Genomic DNA, 19,030 nt, shown 5'->3' on the forward strand with positions numbered 1-19,030 from the left:
AATTAACAGATTGAAACATCAAAAAGGAACAATGGAAGTGATTGGTCTTAGGTTAACCAAAAATGTGCAAAAATAGCATTCTAGAAGTAAGGAACACCAAAACAGAAAAATAATTGCTTTAGCAAAAACTCGAATAAAAAGAATTAAAATCCGAAAGCGCGCTTGTGTGTAAACTCACTCATGTCAACCCAATGTCCACAACATGGAGATCTTATTAACAAGGAGTTATTTATACACAAAAAAAAAAGGTAGTAGTTTCACACATCCTTTAAAGTAGCCCTTTCCCAAGATGCCTCCAGAGTAGCTTCACACTTTCAAGGCGGGTAGCTCTTTCTACTAGGGATAGTAGCTTTCACTCATCATATTAGATAGTTTTTTATCTCATTGGGGCATAACTAGTATCTGACTTATGAGAGTAGCTGCATACATATCCTAGGTTGTAACTTTTTCCACTCCCTATGTACAAAAAAAATAATAACTTCTTCGGGTATGAAACTAAAAGAATGCTTGATAAGTGCTTGTGCGATAGTAATGCGAAGCATTCTTTCCTTATGTTGATCATTACTTTTCTTGGGTTTTAACGCTAATATGGGTGTATTTATGTTACTTTTATGCAGGTAGGGTTGTGAGGCCGATTATGAGATAAAGAAGCCAATGTGGGTCGTAATGCACTAATTTGGAGGAAATCATGCTAAGGTTCCAACGCGAAGACATAGGTCGGGTTCCAGATGCAAGAATGTGTGCCAACCTCCTCGTACTCGAGTTAGCACAACTATTTGGAGGGACACAAGGGCAGTCACATTCAAGCATTCTGACTTGTGCATACAGAACAATATCTCCACCAACATGTCCGTTATTAAAGAAGCAAGGTGATCCACTGCATAAATGTGTGCCCGTTTGCGTTACCTCGATGAAAGTATGGATTCGGGAGTATTTCAGGCCGGTACTGTAGTAGGATATTATAGAAAAACATCATGAGCAAAAAAATATCGCAACAAAGACTTTGTTTACATCCGCCGAGAAAAGCAGGGAAAAACAGGGGAATCCAGACGGGTGTGTGGAAATTCCACACGCTCGTGTGAAAAAAATCCACGGGACCCCCTAGAGTGACACTAGTGTTGAGAGTTCTTCTTGGTAACTCTTGTGGGTGATTGACACACCATGAGAGTTAGACAAAGCTAGATTGGAGAGGGGTTGAGAGGGTGAGTCGAGAGGGTAGCGGTGCGTCCCCTTTCCCTCCGGTGTGATCTATCCTACCTCCACATTCCAAGAGTTCTTTGCGGCCATAGTAGAGTGAATGGGCTAAGGGATGACCTTCCGCTGGGGCTTAGTTGCGAGTGCAACGGAGTAAAGCGTTGACGTGATTTTAGCACCTAGGGCAAAATTGTGGCTAGGGATCTTCCACCTAAACCAAAGGATTAAGTCTATACATAGGAATAGGGTTTATCACTTAGAATCCCTAGAGCTCATTGCAATTCTATGCGAGTGCGAGGTTGAGAGGTTATTCAATCTCTACTCAGGGACATGTATAGACTTAGGCATGGTTGGCCTTAGATTTGGGATCATCTAATTAAGGATTTCCATGACTCATTGTTGCATCAATTAGGAAGTATAATAGAGGGTTCTTGCACTTGAAATGAGTGTCCAAGGTGGATCAATATCCGGGTACCCATCTTTATCGATTGCCTTACCTTCTCCTTTACTTGTACTCTCTATCTTGTTGCTTTTTATTTCCATTATTTCAAATTTTTGTCACACTTATCACTATTCATCTTTTCACATTAGTTAAGAAACAACTTAACTGTCTTTATTCCCTACTTTCTGTGGATACGATACCCACTCATCTGGGATTATTACTTCGACACCCGTGCACTTGTGTTTTACACGAATATACGGATGTGTCAAGTTTTTTTGGCGCCGTTGCCGGAAAGTAGGCCTTTAGAGATACTTTGCACTTTGTTTTCATAGCTATTCATTTATTCATTCTATTTCATATTTTCTTATTCTATCATCGTTCTGATTTCTTTTTCTTTCTTTTTGGGTGCAGCTCTTGGTTATGTCCCGAGGGAACCCCTCAATATTGATTAAAGGAGATCCCGAACTTGAACGTACTACTCGAGAAAAAAAGGGAAAGAACACGTGCAAGAACAGTCTAATCTAGCTGATTTGGGAGTAAAAGAATCTCAAAACATGGCAGAACAGAATGAGCAACAACGGACATTATCCGATTCTGCCAGACGTTTACTATTGGAAACACAATCGAGCATTGTGCGTCCCCTGATTATAGCTCAGAACTTTGAGCTGAAGCCGGCATTCATCCACATGTTGCAGCAATCTTCACAGTTTAATGGTTTGGCTGATGAGGATCCGAACAGTCATATAGAGAATTTTCTCGAGGTGTGATAAACGGGGTAACGGATGATGCCATCAAGTTGAGAGCCTTCCCATTTTTCTTGAAAGGGAGAGCGAAGCAGTGGCAACACTTATTACCTAGAGCATCAATTACCACATGGGAGGAGATGGTATAAGCTTTTCTTGGCAGTTATTTTCTCCCGGAAAATCTGCAAAGCTTAGGAATGAGATCTCATCCTTTGTACAATTGGAATTGGAGTCTCTATTTGAGATGTGGGAAAGGTTCAAGGAGCTCCTGAGAAAGTGCCCGCAACATGGATTCCCGGAGTGGATGATTGTTTAAAACTTTTACAACGGTTTAAATCCGAGTACAAGGCAACTCTTGGATGCAGCTGCAAGAGGTACCTTAGATAGCAAGACCCCCAGTGAGGCCCGGCAACTAATTGAAGAAATGGGGTTAAACAGCTACCAATGGAATGCTAGGGAGAAGAAAAAGGTGGCCGGCCTCCATGAGATAGATGCAGTAACCTCATTGGCGGCTCAAGTGGAATCATTGAGTAAGAAGTTAGATCTCCTAACTTCGAAGAGAGTGGCGGCTGTGACTACTTGCACAGGGTGTGGTGGAGGACATGCTCCCTCCGATTACCCGATCTCTATTGGTGATGCATCTTCGGTTAAGAATGTCGATTTTGTAGGTAATGCTATGAAGAATCAAGGAAACCCATACAAAAACACCTACAATCCGGGTTGGAAGAGTCATCCCAATTTCTCATAGAGCAACCAAGGTCCACAAAAGGCCATGGGGCCACCGGGTTTCCAACAACAATAGCAAGACAAAAAATGAAAAACAGAGTTTCACGTTTGGAGACCCGGATGAACGATTTGGAGAAGGCCTTAACTAGGTTTGTGCAATCATCTGATAGAAGGTTCCTATCAGTTGAGGCTACACTTCGCAACCACATCGCCTCTTTGCATACTCTTGAAAATCAAGTTGGGCAGATTGCGAAGTCCTTATCGGAAAGGCCACAAGTGGTCGTGAGGTTGAGGGTAAGCTTCCGAGTGAGAAACCCAATGAACACGCACCCGAGGTTATAGAGTTGAGAAGGGAGCAAGCAAAGAGAAGGAGGTGGCACCCCCACCTTTGAAGCCAAGAATCCCTCATACCTCTAGATTGAAGAATGACCAAGTGGATGAACAGTATAAGAAGTTCCTGAGTTTGTTCAAACAACTCCACATCAATATTCCTTTTGTTGAGGCATTGGCCCAAATGCCTAAGTATGCAAAATTCTTCAAAGACTTGTTAACCAACAAGAGAAAGTTAAAGGAGAGTGCTTCAGTGATTTTAGATGCATCTTGCTCGGTGGTTTTTCTAAAGAACATGCCGAACAAGAAGAAAGACCCAGAAAGCTTCATCATTCCGTGTAATATTGGCAATTTAGGTGAAGAAATGGTATTGGCGGACTCGGGGGCCAGTATCAATGTCATGCCATACACCTTCTTTCAAAAGTTAGGTTTGGGCGAGCCTAGACCCACTCGGATGACTTTGCAATTGTCACACCGAACGGTGATACATCCGAGGGGTATCATCGAAGATGTGCTTGCCAAGGTAGACATGTATATATTTCCTGTAGACTTTATGGTGCTAGACGTCGATGAGGATGAGGATGTACCCTTGATACTTGGGAGGCCTTCAAAGGCATTGATTACCACGAACGGCGAAGAGCTAACTTTGAGAGTTGGAGATGACAAGCTCACATACTGCCTTCCTGAAGCCATGCGGCATTCTCTTCATTTCGATGATGTTTTGTATTTTCTAGACACTACTGATGAGATTGTTGATGAATACATGCAGGAAATGTTCAATCCATACCCGTATGGGGGTCTGTTCGACCAAGAGGAGGATAATAAAAAAGTAATGATGCTTAGTTTGACGGAAGAAGTACCATCTGCTCCGGAGATCTTGAAGAAGGCGCTCCAGAAGATGAAGAGGGCTAGGAGATGCCACCCGAAACGCTCCAAGGCTGTTGGAGATGTGTGTGAACCGAAGAAGTTGGATGAACCATTGTTAGGCTGTCCCAAGCCCGATAATTCACCCTCTACCTTCAAGAGATTTTGTTCGTCGTGCTTCCAAGCCATGGGTAAGAGGGCAACCTTCATCTATGAATCCCCGTGCAAGCTAAGTGACGTTAAACAAGCGCTTCTTGGGAGGACACCCAAGTGTTTACTGTTTTCGTAGTTTAGTAGTTTAGTGTGTGCATGAATAAAATTGTTGAGTGTTGGTGTCTAGATGTTTATATACTTGTGCTGCGATTTTATTGTGGGTTTTGAATTGTCATCATGTGTTTTGCAGAGCCTGTAGAATTTTCTAAGGCATCCAGAGGAAACGCACGGGCGTGTGGAATTTCTGCACGCCAGTGAATTTGCATTGCGAGCTCATCCAGAGAAGGCACAGGGGCGTGGACTCGCCCCTGTGAATGACCATGCGATTCTCGCATGCCCGTGGGTAATTTCCGCACGGCGTGTGAATTCCTGCAGAGATTGGCAAATTATCCAGAAGGAACACTAGGGTGTGGACTCGACCATGTGGGCGACCTTGTGAAAATCGCAATGGCGTGGGTAATTTCTGCACGCCCGTGCGAATCTCTGCAAAGGAGCTCTCTCTATCCCGAGAAGACACAGGGGCGTGCGCTTGCCTCTATTAGTTGGGCCTGTGAATGTCTACGACCGTGCGGAACACTTAGCAATTTTTCTCGGATGTCCAGAGCAGCCACAGTGTCGTAAGATTGCCCCTTCGGGTCGGGCGCATGAGCGTGGGTATTTTCCGCACGCCCGTACAAGAGCATTCAGAGGAAGTGAGTGTTTTTCCGAGATCGCACAGGGGCGTGCATCTGCCCCTCTAATTCTTTCCAATGGATGCACAGGCATGGGTAATTTCTCCATGCCCGTGCTGATGTACAGAACGCCAAGAGGCGCGAGTCCTTTTAAAGGATCATCATTTCTTCTCATTCCCACACTTCCTCTTCGCCTGAAGGCACCCTCACATTTCTTCCCGACATCGCACTGCCGTATTTGGAGGGATTTTTGCCTGGTTTTCCGGCCGCTTCAAGGTTTTCCACTTCAACTCGTCGGTAAACCCTATCTTTTGTTCTCTTCGAAAATTCTTGATTTTAATCGATGAAACTAGTGAATAATGCTTCATTTCTATAATTAGAATGTTTATGCATGTTTAGAACAAAGTTAAAAGCGATTTAACGGTGTATTTTTTTATTTTTGAGGCATGCCCGTGCCTTTTTCATTCCCCGTTGATCCACACAGGCGTGCGGAAATTCCACACGATCGTGCGGAAATTCCACACGATCGTGTAGATTTCTACATCATTGCTTAATTGACTTGTTTGATCGGTTTTCTTTCAAATTTTGGAGATTATGGCACCCAGGTCAAAGAAGCAAGCTGATAAGCGGCCGCGTGAGTCATCTCCTGAGTCCGAGGGTATAAGATTCACTATACCTGAGCATCAGGTCCGTTTCGAGCGTTTGTCGAGACTTTGGTTCGGACAGACTCGATTCTTAGACACGAGCATACTGAGAGATTTACAGCAAGGAGACGAGTTCGCCGATGAGGTTGAGGATCTCATGTCGGTGGGTGGTTGGAGGCAGTTGTTATCGATTAGAGAGCCATCCATCCGTGAGCTTACACTGGAAGTCTTGTCGTCATTCGAGTTCGACAGATCCTATTCGAGATTCAATAGCCTCTATTTCGTTCAGTTCAAAGCACTTGGACATCACCAGAGCATGAGTATCACGCAGTTTTCAGTCTGGCTTGGCTTATACGAGGAGGCATTCACAGATACTGATGAGTATTCTCCATTACCGACTGATTATGCTGGAGCTTTCACCCCGCACAGAGCTTACAGAGCATTGTGTGGTCATGGCCACTACAAGCCAGGGGTGTCCAAGGCCACGTGCCTTTCCCGACCTGCATACAGATATTTACATTCCATCATGAGCAGGTCGGTGAATGGTTGTGGTGATAGGACTGGCGTTCTGAGCCAGCAGGAGCTTCTGTACTTGTATTCGATGACGTAGTGCATACCGATCCATCTAGGGCACATCGTCGCTGAGTACATTCGACATCAGGGCCAGTATGCTAGATTGAGAGCGATCTTCTCTGGTCCATACATTACTAGAAGACGAGCCCCTGTGCCTGGAGATGACGAGATTGATGGGCATGGTTCGTAGGGTTCGGACGGGGGTTTATGCTCTGGTTCTACCGGCCCTAGAGATAGCCGCTGAGGAGGGTGTTGATGCCAAGGCTTTCCAGCCTGCCCCCGAGCTTAAATTCGCACCTATGGAGACCGAGGCACCTCCGGTGACAGAGGACCCAACCCCCGTGCGCATATTTTCACCATCTCGAGCACAGGATCGCTTTAAGAGGTTCGAGTGCGCTGTGGGGCTAATACGGACAGGGGTAGCAGAGGCCCGAGCAGAGATTGCTGATATTAGGGTTGCATAGGCCGCACAGTATACGGAGTTCATGGCACATTTCGACACATTACAGCAGATCTTAGAGCAAGACGTCGGCTCGTCATTTATCCTATGGCCGAGAACTCCCCCGGCATGTCCGGCACCTCCATCCCCTGTTCCAGCACCGGTTGACCCACCATGTTCTTCATCACCAGTAGCAGCAGCAGAGACAGAGGACGACATTGACACTTGATTTTATTTTCCTCGTCTTTTACTTCCGCATTTTATTTTGGACTTGTATACTCAGAAAGGACTTTCCTTCTGAGTTTATTTTCATTTTGTATCTCGAGTTGTATTCATTGTCTTATCTTTTATATACTCGAGTTATGTTTGTTTTTATTGAGCTTCATTGAACGCCCTTGTGTATGCATGCAAATGGTCTTGTCATTATGGGAATTGAGACTTTGTCATTTGCACGGCCAAGGTGTTTCGGCACTTGGCCGTGTGAGCTGCACAACCCATTGGAACAACACTCCCAAGGACTTAGATCCATCAAATGCAACACTATGAGTCAGGGGAGTATTGTTTTGATAGCTTATCCCACATTTGAATTTAATTGATTTACATTATGAATGAGTTTGCATGTGTACATTGGGGACAATGTACAACTTAAGTGTAGTGCATGTATCTCTTTTATAGTAGTTTTGATTGATATACATGCTCACATAGCCAATGGCGGTTCACCTTAGTTGCATTGATTGTATTCTGGAGTTTAGGAGATTTTTCAACATTGAATGTTTTCATGCTCTAGTTTTTGCTTGAATTTCTAGGAATTTTTGCCCGATTGACACTTGTTGCACTACTCACTCTTTGAACTCTTTTGTAAACTCATGTTTGATGTATAAGGGATAGTTATAGTTGTTTCTTGTGTTAATTCTAAAAAAAATGGGGAAAATGAAAAGAAGGAACAAAATAGTTTTATTGTTTATTTGTGCTTGTTGGGTGGAAAGAAATACCACCTATAAAGTATGAAGCTACTCTCATAAGTCGGATACTAGTTATGCCATAATGAGAGAAAGAGCTGTCTCATAGGATGAGTGAAAGCTACCACTCCGTTAGAAAGAGCTATCTCAAAGGATGAGTGAAAGCTACCACTCCGTTAGAAAGAGCTACCAATTCGAAAGTGTGAAAGCCACCTTAGCGGCCACTTTGGAAAGGGCTACCTTAAAGGATGTGTGAAGCTACTACCATTTTTGAAATTTTTGTTAATTTTTGTAGATAAATAAGTCTATTGTACTTAGAACAATGAGGAGTATACTTTACGTTGTTTTGAGTGAGTTCACACACTTACACGATTTCGGGTTTGTTGTCCTTTTTTATTCAAGTTTTTAGCCACATCATTGATATTTTGTATTTAGTGTGGAAATTTCCCTTACTTGTAGAATGCCCTTTTTGTATGCTTTGGTGAACCTAAGGCCAAGCACTTCCAATATTTCCTTCATCCATGCACATAATGTTTTCATTTTTGCTTGAGGACAAGCAAAAGCTTAAGTGTGGGGGACTTTGATAAGTGCTTGTGCGATAGGAATACGAAGCGTTCTTTCCTTATGTTGAGCATTACTTTTCTCGGGTTTTAAGGCTAATATGGGTGTATTTATGTTACTTTCATGCAGGTAGGGTTGTGAGGCCGATTATGAGAGAAAGAAACCAATGTGGGTCGCAATGCACTAATTTGGAGGAAATCTTGTTAAGGTTCCGACACGAAGACATAGGTCGGGTTCCAGATGCAGGAATATGTGCCAACCTTCTCGTATTTGAGTTAGCACAACTATTTGGAGGGGCACAAGGGCAGTCACATTCAAGTATTCCGACTTGTGTATATAGAACAAAATCTCCACCAACATGTCCGTTATTGAAGAAGCAAGGTAATCCACGACGTAAATGTGTGGCCATTTGCGTTATCTCGATGAAAGTATGGATTTCGGGAGTATTTCAAGACGGTACTGTAACAGGGTATTGTAAAAGATTACTGTAGCAAAAATTACTGCAGCAGCACTGTTTACAGCTGGCCGAGAAAACAGGAAAACATAGAATCCACACGGGCAGTGTGGAAATTCCACACGCCCGTATGAAAAATCCATAGGGACGCCCACATGGGCGTGTGGATTCTTGATTCCAGCCCTTTAAAAGCCGATTTCAGCCCCGATTTCAGCATTCTTTTCTCCATCTTTTCCCAACTTGAGAGAGGGCGGCGGCTATGGTTTTGAGAGGTGTTGGCTAGGGCTTTGGAGAGGTTCTACGGGTCCGACATCGCGCCATTTGGAAGAAGGTTAGTGGGAGAGCCTTCGTCAACACCTATCCGGCGAGGTGTTTCCTAGGCCGTACAAAGAGACCCTTGCAACGAGTAGAGCACTCTCCACAAGACCATCGCCACGATTAACGAGGGGGTTTTCTATGGACGCTTTGTTTTTAAATTCGATTTCATTGATTGTATCTAGCTCCATGGAGAGCTAAACCCCTAGTGGGTACTTGGGTATTTGTGAACCCTAGGATGTATTCGTTTCATTGAATCTCTTTATTATGCTTTCAATTAATTGATGTTTATTGTGAGTTCCAATCTTGGAGACTTGATTGTATGAATACCCCCTAGAGTGACACTAGGGTTGAGAGTTCTTCTTGGTAACTCTTGTGGGTGAGTGACACACCATGAGAGTTAGACAAAGCTAGATTGGAGAGGGTTGATAGGGTGAGTCGAGAGGTAGCGGAGTGTCCCCTTTCCCCTCTGGTGTGATCTATCCTAAGTCCATGTTCCAAGAGTGTGGGATCCTTTTTACCCGGCCTTTTTGTTAGGGTTTACCGGTTAAAAAGCATGGATCACAAATCAAATTTAATTTTTTTGGTGACTTCAAGGGATTGTGGGTTCATGACTTCCATTAAGGGCATGCCTTTAATGTTAATTACCGTGGACATGGTCACAGGAACCTTCGATTAAGAAATAAATGTGAACAAGTTGTAATCAATTTTCATTCATTTCAATAAATACGAATTCATAAACTTCATTGAAAATACAAAAAATTTGAAATCATCTTGACAATCATCTTGACTTGTATCTGAACTTGTGTCTTGGACATTTTGCATTTTTGGACTTGATTTGCATCTTGAATTTGATTTGAATTTCAAGTTATGACTTCTCCATGTTGATGAATCATAGACTTGATTTTGATTTTTCATAAGCTTCGGCTTTTATGCCTATGAAGTTCCCTTCTTGACTTGTAAAACTCTTTGAGTCTTTGACCTCTGACGTCTTGAGACTACTGAGTTCAATTGTCGATTTATGTAGATTTTTAAATATTGACTTGTGAAACTCTTTGGGTCATCGACTTTCAATGTCCTGAAACCACTGAGTTCAATTGTCGATTTATACGGATTCTTGAATATTAACTTGTGAAGCTCTTTGGGTTCTCGACTTTCGATGTCCTGAGACCGCTGAGCTCAATTGTCGACTTATATAAATTTTCAAATATTGACTTGTGAACTCTTTGGGTCTTCGACTTTTGATATCCTGAGACCAATGAGTTCAATTGTCGATTTATATGTATTTTTAAGTCTTGACTCTTTTTTAAGTCTTGATTTGTTGCTTTGGTTTTGAATATATATATATATATATGTATGTATGTATGTATGTATATACATCATAATTTGTCGCTGCACATGCGTCATCATCGCGTTGCATGTTTGATTGCTCTCTTGAAATAAATATCTCACGACCGCTTTAAAATTTATATATTTTTTTATATTTTTTTTTGTCGTCTCGAGATGAATAAGTCACCATTGCATGTGCCTTATCACTGCGTTGTCTGCCTTGTCGCCATTTTGAGATATATATCTCGTTATCGCCTTGAAATTCGCCGCTGCCTGTGTTTTGTTGCCACGTTGCATATCTCATTATCATTTTGAAATGTCTTTCTCATCACGGCCTTAAGATATATATATATATATACATATATATCATTTTCATCTTTCATATATTTTCTAAAATTTGCCATTTCCCTGAATTGAACATTCTTGTTATCGCTTCGAACCGAGTAATTTTGTCATTGCTCTAGAATGAGCGTCAGATGTTGGCATGAGGCTACGCCTTAATACCAAAAAGGATAACAGCATGTCATCAGTATTTGAAATATTGTCTGAACTTATTTTTTTATATTGCTGCATATCCCATAGTCCTCTTCATGGTTGGTATTATTGTAGTCACCATCTTTTTTTATTTAATCAGCATCACCACTATTCTTTTCATTAACCATTTCAAACTATTCATTGGGATCCTTACCCAAACATATATATATATATATATATATTTAAATGTTAGCCTTAAGGACGATGAAGCCAAATTTACCACTGTTGCTAACCCTTTTTATAATCAATTAAGCCTCCAGCTTGAACTCATGAGATGTCCTGATCATGGTGGTTCCATGTGCTTCTCATTTCATTTTATTATTATTTTTATTTTATTTTTTACACATTTTTTTTATATAAAATTTTTTGATGCACGTATGCATTTTGTTCATTATTTTTTCATGCATTTTGCATATGTGCATGCATACAATGAATTTCTTTTTTTTTAATATCATGCACGTATGCTTTTTCTCTTTTCTGCACACTTCTCATTATTTTATTATTTTATTATTTTTTTTATATCATGCACATACGCATGATTCTCATCCTCATTTATTTATTTATTTTTATTATTATTTTTATTTCCACATAGGCTCATGCCTTTATTTCTTTTATTCTTTTTTTTGTTAATGCATGTCATGAGACATAATTATTTATAGTTTTGTTTTTTTAACGCTGCCATATTAATATGGCTCCACCATATTATTCAATAGCAACCATACATAAGGTATATATTTCAAAAATCAAACATGAGTGTCCATCGACATGCATGCTTGTTAATGGTTGTTCTTGGGTGTTGATCGGAGTGCCTTTAACGTGTATATATATATATATATATATATATGCATGCATAGACAATAGCAAGGGGGCCCATGTTCCTTAATTATTTTGAAGCAACTTCTTTTTACGCACAAGATAAAGAGCAAACATGGCTGGCCATGTTTATGAATAAGACATTTGAACTAAATTAAAATGCATATATGCATTACATTCAAGACCACCAATGAGAAAAATTGTCATCCATCAACTTCTAAATTTTTAATCACAAAGCCGATTATATTCTCCATGCTTGAGCAACTTTTGTTGCTTTTACCTCATTTTAAAGCATCACATTGAATACTTTGTAAGCCGCCTGCAAACTTTTTTCTTCTAAGAGCATGAAGAGCAATTTGTTATATTTATCATGCTATGGTATATGGCCAAGTGAGACCATTTCCTCCAATAGCCCAAATGCAAGATCACTAGCATGACAACCATTTCTGTTCATTCTGTTGCACAATAAATATCACCAGAATTGATATGGATACCCATTAAGATGATACATGTTACTTGGCCGCCTTTTGTCCAATAAGAGATGAGCAACGTTAAACTTACTTAGTGAACACACAGGATCTAACAAAATATGGAGAAACGCTTTCAACGGGTTATATTGTCTCTCCATCTAGAAATGTTGATATTACAACCATTCTTGTACAGACCGTCCGAAACCTTGCCCATCACCCAAGGTATATGATCAAATGGAAGATCCTTAACTGAAGCATAAGGTCATCAGGGATGAGACCACGGTCAAACATCTTCTCAAACCATTTCTCGGCCTCCACTAATCTCTTCGCCTTGCAAAATGCGGTCATTACAGCTTGCAACCTGGTTATCAGTGAGGAACTCTGTTGCTCTTTCTAAACAAATTTTATGATCATAGAGGCACCATCGTCAGCAGAACTTCCAAGCGGACGAAGAGGTGGTTGTTTAAATGAACAAATCACAGTAGCAAGAAATGCACTAAGAGCACTCAGATACATGAAGAAACCATCTTTGCAGATTGATGGTTGTTTGTGCTCCACCTTCACAAAGTTAGATATTTCCCTAGTTTCATCTCCATGGGCATCTCTATCACTGGATATAGAATCATTATCACCTTCAACAGGACTGGGCTCTTCCTGTTGCTGCAGTTGATCAGACTGCATGCTGCAACACATCATTTCCTTTAAGCTTTGGTGCAACATCAAATGAATCAGTTGCTACTCTTTCTCTTTACTTGTATTAGCAACATCACCATCATCACCGTCTTCGTCCTTGTATTTGCAAATGGCTGCAAGGATCTTATAAGGGAATAGAGCACCGGCAGCGATCTTGCTTCTTGAATATATCATTGCCGTAGTTCTTGTCTTGGAGCTTGGGTGTGCAGCAGGTGGCTTCGATGGAGTAAGCGGCATCGAAGGATGCGTCGGCCAAGGGCATCGAGAGGAAGCTGTCGCACACCGCGTCGCAGATCGAGTCGAGACCAAGTGTTCCGGTTGCAAGCGCGCACGCGGGCGACTTGATAGTCGTTGATGGTAATTCCCGCAATGTTTACCCGAGAGTGAGCCATGACTGCACGCATCGGACCGCCGATGCCTTACCCGACATCGAGGACTTTGAGGCCTGGCTGCGCGTTGATAAGATCGGCGGAGCGTTCTTCGCGGATGCGTGTGGCGTTGCGGTGAGAGAGGTTGTGGATGGAAAGAGAGAAGTGGAAGCTCTAGCCCCAGCCCTACTCGTAGATGTCGGTGACAAGGTTGTAGAAGGTGTCGACGAAGACATGGACGTTTGTGGAGTCACCGGCGGGCTCCTTTGGTCTCCGGAGAAAAGGACTAGTACTCGCTTATACTCGTCCCCTAGGGCCTTATCCCTTATGGTGAATCCCATCTTGACCACATGAACCCAGGAGATCACCGCCACCGCCGCGGCAAATAGCGTCCCACGCCACCATCGCTCATCTCCGCTCGTCGATCGATCCGGGGTTTTGGCGAGAAGATAATGAAAGAAAGGAGAGAGAGAGAGAGCACGAGGGAGAAGACATGCATGTGCGTGGATGTGTCTTTTTTTTCTTCTGATTTTTTTTTATTTTTTATTCTTCTTCTCTTCTAATTTTTTTCCCTCTTTTATTTTATTTTTTTTTCAAATCTCCTCTTTTTTTCTTTCTTTTTTTTTATCGAGGCTTTGGTTTCTTCTCTCTGTCTTCTCCTTCTTCTTTTCAGTTGGCAACGATTATGGCATCAACACGATAGCAACAGAGAACATTAGCGATGACAGATCAAGCTCCTTGGCAGCATCATCTCGACCCACTCAGCAAAGAATGGCGGTGAGCAGCAGTAGCGGAGAACAATAGACAGCATGCTTGGCGGCATTATCTCGATCCCACTCAAGCAGAGAATAGCGATGAACAATGACAATAGAGATGACATGCAACGACATCCGCGTGATTAGCTGCATTATCTCGACCCACTCAACCACGACGATATCAAGAGACGACGGTGATGTTTTAGCAGCAAGTGCCAAGGCCGCATGAGCGACGCATGCTTCTCTTTTTCTTTTTTTCTCTTCTCGGTGATTTTTCCTTTCTTATTCTCCCCTCTTTTTCTTCGACTTCACTCGCTTTTTTTAAAAAAATTTTCTCCGTCCTTATCATTATCCCCCGATCCTCTCGTGAAATCCCAAAGAAATCAAACCCGTGCATCGGAGAAAAAAATAGGATTAGGATAAAAATTTTTTTCATTTTCAATTTTTTTTTAAATTTAAATTTATATGTATATATTTTAATTATTTATTTATTTTTTTTAATTAATTAATTAAAATTTATTATTATTATTTATTTTTTTATTTTTCTTATATATTTTTTTATTTTTATTATTATTTTTATTTATTATTATTATTTTTTCTTATTTTGTTTTATTTTATTATTATTTTTAATTATTTTCAAATTCAAAATTTGAAATTTAATTTTTCTTTTTAACATTTTTTTTAAAATTTATATGTATATATTTTTAATTAATTAATTATTTTTTCAATTAATTAATTAAATATTATTATTATTCTTATTTATTTATTTTTATTATTTATTTTTATTTATTATATTTTTTTCTTATTTGATTATATTTTTTAATTAATTTCAAATTCGAAATTTGAAATTTAAAATTTTTTCTTTTTATCATTTTTTTTGTTCGTCCCCCATTTTTTCACGCGATCCCCTCATAATCATAATCTCGACTAAATCAGAAGAAGAGGATAAGATTTTAATTTCAATTTTTTAAATTTTTATTATTTTATTATTATTTTTTATTACTATTATTATTATTATTTTTTATTATTATTATTATTAATTTATTTTTTTGAAATCCAATTTGCTTCAGGATATGTGTTTGGATGCCTCGGTATTTGTACTTTCTCAAATCACTTCGAGATCCGTTCTCATGCCACATACAATTTAGAATTGCCTCGAGATATCAAGGGCAATTTTGTAATTTTTTTGCATTTATGCCTTGAGGTATGTTCTCGAGGGCAATTTTGTAAATTTTGCATTTACGCCTCGAGGTATGTTCTCTAGGGCAATTTTTTTGTTGTTGTAATTTTCATTTACCTCGAGATATGTCCTCAAGGATATGTATGCATTTATGCCTTGAGGTATGTTCTCAAAGGCAATTTTGTAATTTGGTATTTTGCCTTGAAATACGTTCTCAAGGGTAATTTTGTGATTTAAATATTTTATATCACCCCGAGATCCGCGGCTCTCTACCGATCTTGAGATTTAAATATTTTTAGATCGCCTCGAGATCTGTGCTCTTGGCTATTTTAGATCGCCTCGAGGTCTGTGCTCTCGACTGATTTTGTGATTTAAATATTTTAGATCGCCTCGAGATCTGTGCTCTCGGCTGATCTTGTGATTTAAATATTTTAAATTATCTCAAAAATGTCTTCTTGACTTATCTTGAATATATCCAAATATAATAAAATTTATTTATTTTTAACCATTTGGTGTCCCAATTCGATTATGATTTGATCGTGTGTAATTTTTTTAAAAATTTTTTATTCGATTTGAATCAGGGACATGCAATTTTTAACATAAACAAATGCCCCCTTCAGTACTTTGTCTCACGTAAGAATTTTAGTGAGATTGAGTGAGAGAAGTACGAATCCTCAGTTTTTTTTAGACATCAGCTATTTTATATCGTTGTTGGCTTAATCCGATAAACGGAATGAAATTCAATATTGTTATAATCCCTTCCTTAGCAATGGATATCTCGAGCCTTTCCTTAGCAATGGATATCTCGAGCTCGGCATAGAACCTTCTCTATCTTTCTCCCTCTTATTTTTTGAATGAGGGCCTTGTATTTGTAAACATTTTCAGCCAAACTTGGGATGATTTTATAAGCCATTCATCCACTCGATAGCACCATGGGCGAACACGGAAATAGACAGACATGGTTTTTGAACCCAATTTTTTTTTATGATGATCAAATGAGCTCAAAATAAATCTCCACCGTTCATCTTAAAGATAAGGACCTTATAAATGACTATACAAATTTTCACTAAAATTGAATATGATTTGATATGGTGATACTTGACTTGATGATGAGGTAGCTGGGCAGGAATTTAGGCAGATTTTGCCTCTAAATGTCAGAATTTTTTAGAATGGACATATGAACTTAGAATTCAATCGTGACTGTTCATATTGAAGACCAGAACACCTTCATCATATAGAAAAAATTTCAAGAGGATTGAAATTATTTTGACTATCAGATCTTAAGCTAGAATTTGAATATAGGGTAATGACAATTATTAATGAATTTCATGCTTGATTTGTGATTTTATTTTGATAATTGATGGACTTGAGGCTCAATCATAACCGTTCACATTGAGCATTATCAAGGCTAGAGTTTTCATATTATTCGGACCGATCCGAATTTTTTGGCATAGTCCGATTAACACATTGATCAACATTGAATGTAGAGAAGCGGTGTCCTGCATCATGACCCACAGTTCTACTATCTTCAATAAATCTTGTAATCTTCAAATCAAATTTCAACTGTTTAGATTGAAGACAAGCATATATTTCCGATTTGAAAGAAATTTCAAGGCAATCAAAGATAATTTGGTCACCCGATGAAGACCTTGATTGGAGCAATAATATCAAAGAAGCTTTAATTCTCATGCATAAGTTTTTTTTTTCTTGTTTTCTTTGATTGATTTTTTTCTTTTTCCTTTTTTTGCTTCTTCTTTTTTTTTTGATTTGATTTCTTTTTCTTTTTTTCTTTTTTTTTATTATTTTTTTATTGATTTGCTTTATTTATTTATTTTTAACGATTTTTTTTTCTATTTTTATTTTCATTTATTATTATTATTTTTTTAAATAACACAGGGACCAATGTATTTGCCTCAGGAAGCACGCTTAACTGTGCATGACCGGTCTACATGGAGCCGGACGTTCCTTCATAGACAAAACACATGTCTCCTTACTTCATTGAACGAATTTTTAGTACAAATATGATCTTAATACCAAAAATGAATAAAAAAATAAATGTTTTTGCCTCGAGAAGTACATTTAATTGTACATGACTAGTCAACCCTTTATGAGGGACCAGACGTTCCGTCATAGGCAAACATTTTTACATTAAGCATAATATTTCTTCAGGAAATGACCGTTAATGGGTGGCATCAGTCTTTCTCCGTTGGCATCAATAAGTTGATATGTAACTCCTTCGTAGACGATTTCCACTACATAAGGGTCTTCCCAATTTGCTTTGGATTTGCCCCTAGCATGCTTGTGGTGATGGTCTTCTTAACACCCAAACTATATCTTAATACTGTTTGAATGTTTGAATGCAAGCCTCTTCATTGTTAGTCTATGCCCTCTATAATATTTAAGCCTAAGAGCTCTTCGACTTGTTCTCAGTGTCTTAATCAACAAGCTTCAAAATGACACATACTTTACATGGTTTATGCTTCATATTTAACAGCAACCATACATAATGTATATATTTCAAAATCAAACATGAGTGTCCATCAGCATGCATGCTTGTTAATGGTTGTTCTTGGGTGTTGATCAGAGTGCCTTAACTGCATATATATATATATATATATATATATATATGCATGCATAGACAATAGCAAGGGGGCCCATGTTCCTTAATTATTTTGAAGCAACTTCTTTTTGTTTTTTTTTTTACGCACAGTACAAAGAGCAAACATGGCTGGCCATGTTTATGAATAAGACATTTGAACTAAATTAAAATGCATATATGCATTACATTCAGCACCACCAATGAGAAAATTGTCATCCATCAACTTCTAAATTTTAATCACAAAGCCAGATTATATTCTCCATGCTTGAGCAGCTTGTTGCTTTACCTCATTTTAAAGCATCACATTGAAGACTTTGTAAGCCGCCTGCAAACTTTTTTCTTCTAAAAGCATGAAGAGCAATTTGTTATATTTATCATGCTATGGTATATGGCCAAGTGAGACCATTTCCTCCAATAGCCCAAATGCAAGATCACTAGCATGACAACCATTTCTGTTCATTCTGTTGCACAATAAATATCACCAGAATTGATATGGATACCCATTAAGATGATACATGTTACTTGGCCAGCTTTGTCCAATAAGAGATGAGCAACGTTAAACTTACTTAGTGAACACACAGGATCTAACAAAATATGGAGAAACGCTTTCAACGGGTTATATTGTCTCTCCATCTAGAAATGTTGATATTACAACCATTCTTGTGCAGACCGTCCGAAACCTTGCCCATCACCCAAGGTATATGATCAAATGGAAGATCCTTAACTGAAGCATAAGGTCATCAGGGATGAGGCCACGGTTAAACATCTTCTCAAACCATTTCTCGGCCTCCACTAATCTCTTCGCCTTGCAAAATGCGGTCATTACAACTTGCAACCTGGTTATCAGTGAGGAACTCTGTTGCTCTTTCTAAACAAATTTTATGATCATAGAGGCACCATCGTCAGCAGAACTTCCAAGCGGACGAAGAGGTGGTTGTTTAAAATGAACAAATCACAGTAGCAAGAAATGCACTAAGAGCACTCGGATACATGAAGAAACCATCTTTGCGATTGATGGTTGTTTGTGCTCCACCTTCACAAAGTTAGATATTTCCCCAGTTTCATCTCCATGGGCATCTCTATCATCGGATATAGAATCATTATCACCTTCAACGAGATCGGGCTCTTCCCGTTCTGCAGCTTGATCGATCGCATGCTCGC

At 39.4% G+C, this 19,030-nt stretch overlaps 1 non-coding gene across 1 annotated transcript; it reads right to left on the bottom strand.

The window, feature by feature from the left end:
* Positions 1-2,566: 2,566 nt before the first annotated feature.
* LOC120269537 lies at positions 2,567-2,673 on the bottom strand. Its single transcript, XR_005539188.1, has one exon. It is a non-coding gene; the product is annotated as a small nucleolar RNA R71 (small nucleolar RNA).
* Between the last annotated feature and the right edge of the window lie 16,357 nt (positions 2,674-19,030).

This window comes from Dioscorea cayenensis, chromosome 9 (assembly GCF_009730915.1).
Source record: "Dioscorea cayenensis subsp. rotundata cultivar TDr96_F1 chromosome 9, TDr96_F1_v2_PseudoChromosome.rev07_lg8_w22 25.fasta, whole genome shotgun sequence".
Taxonomy (NCBI): Eukaryota; Viridiplantae; Streptophyta; class Magnoliopsida; order Dioscoreales; family Dioscoreaceae; genus Dioscorea; species Dioscorea cayenensis.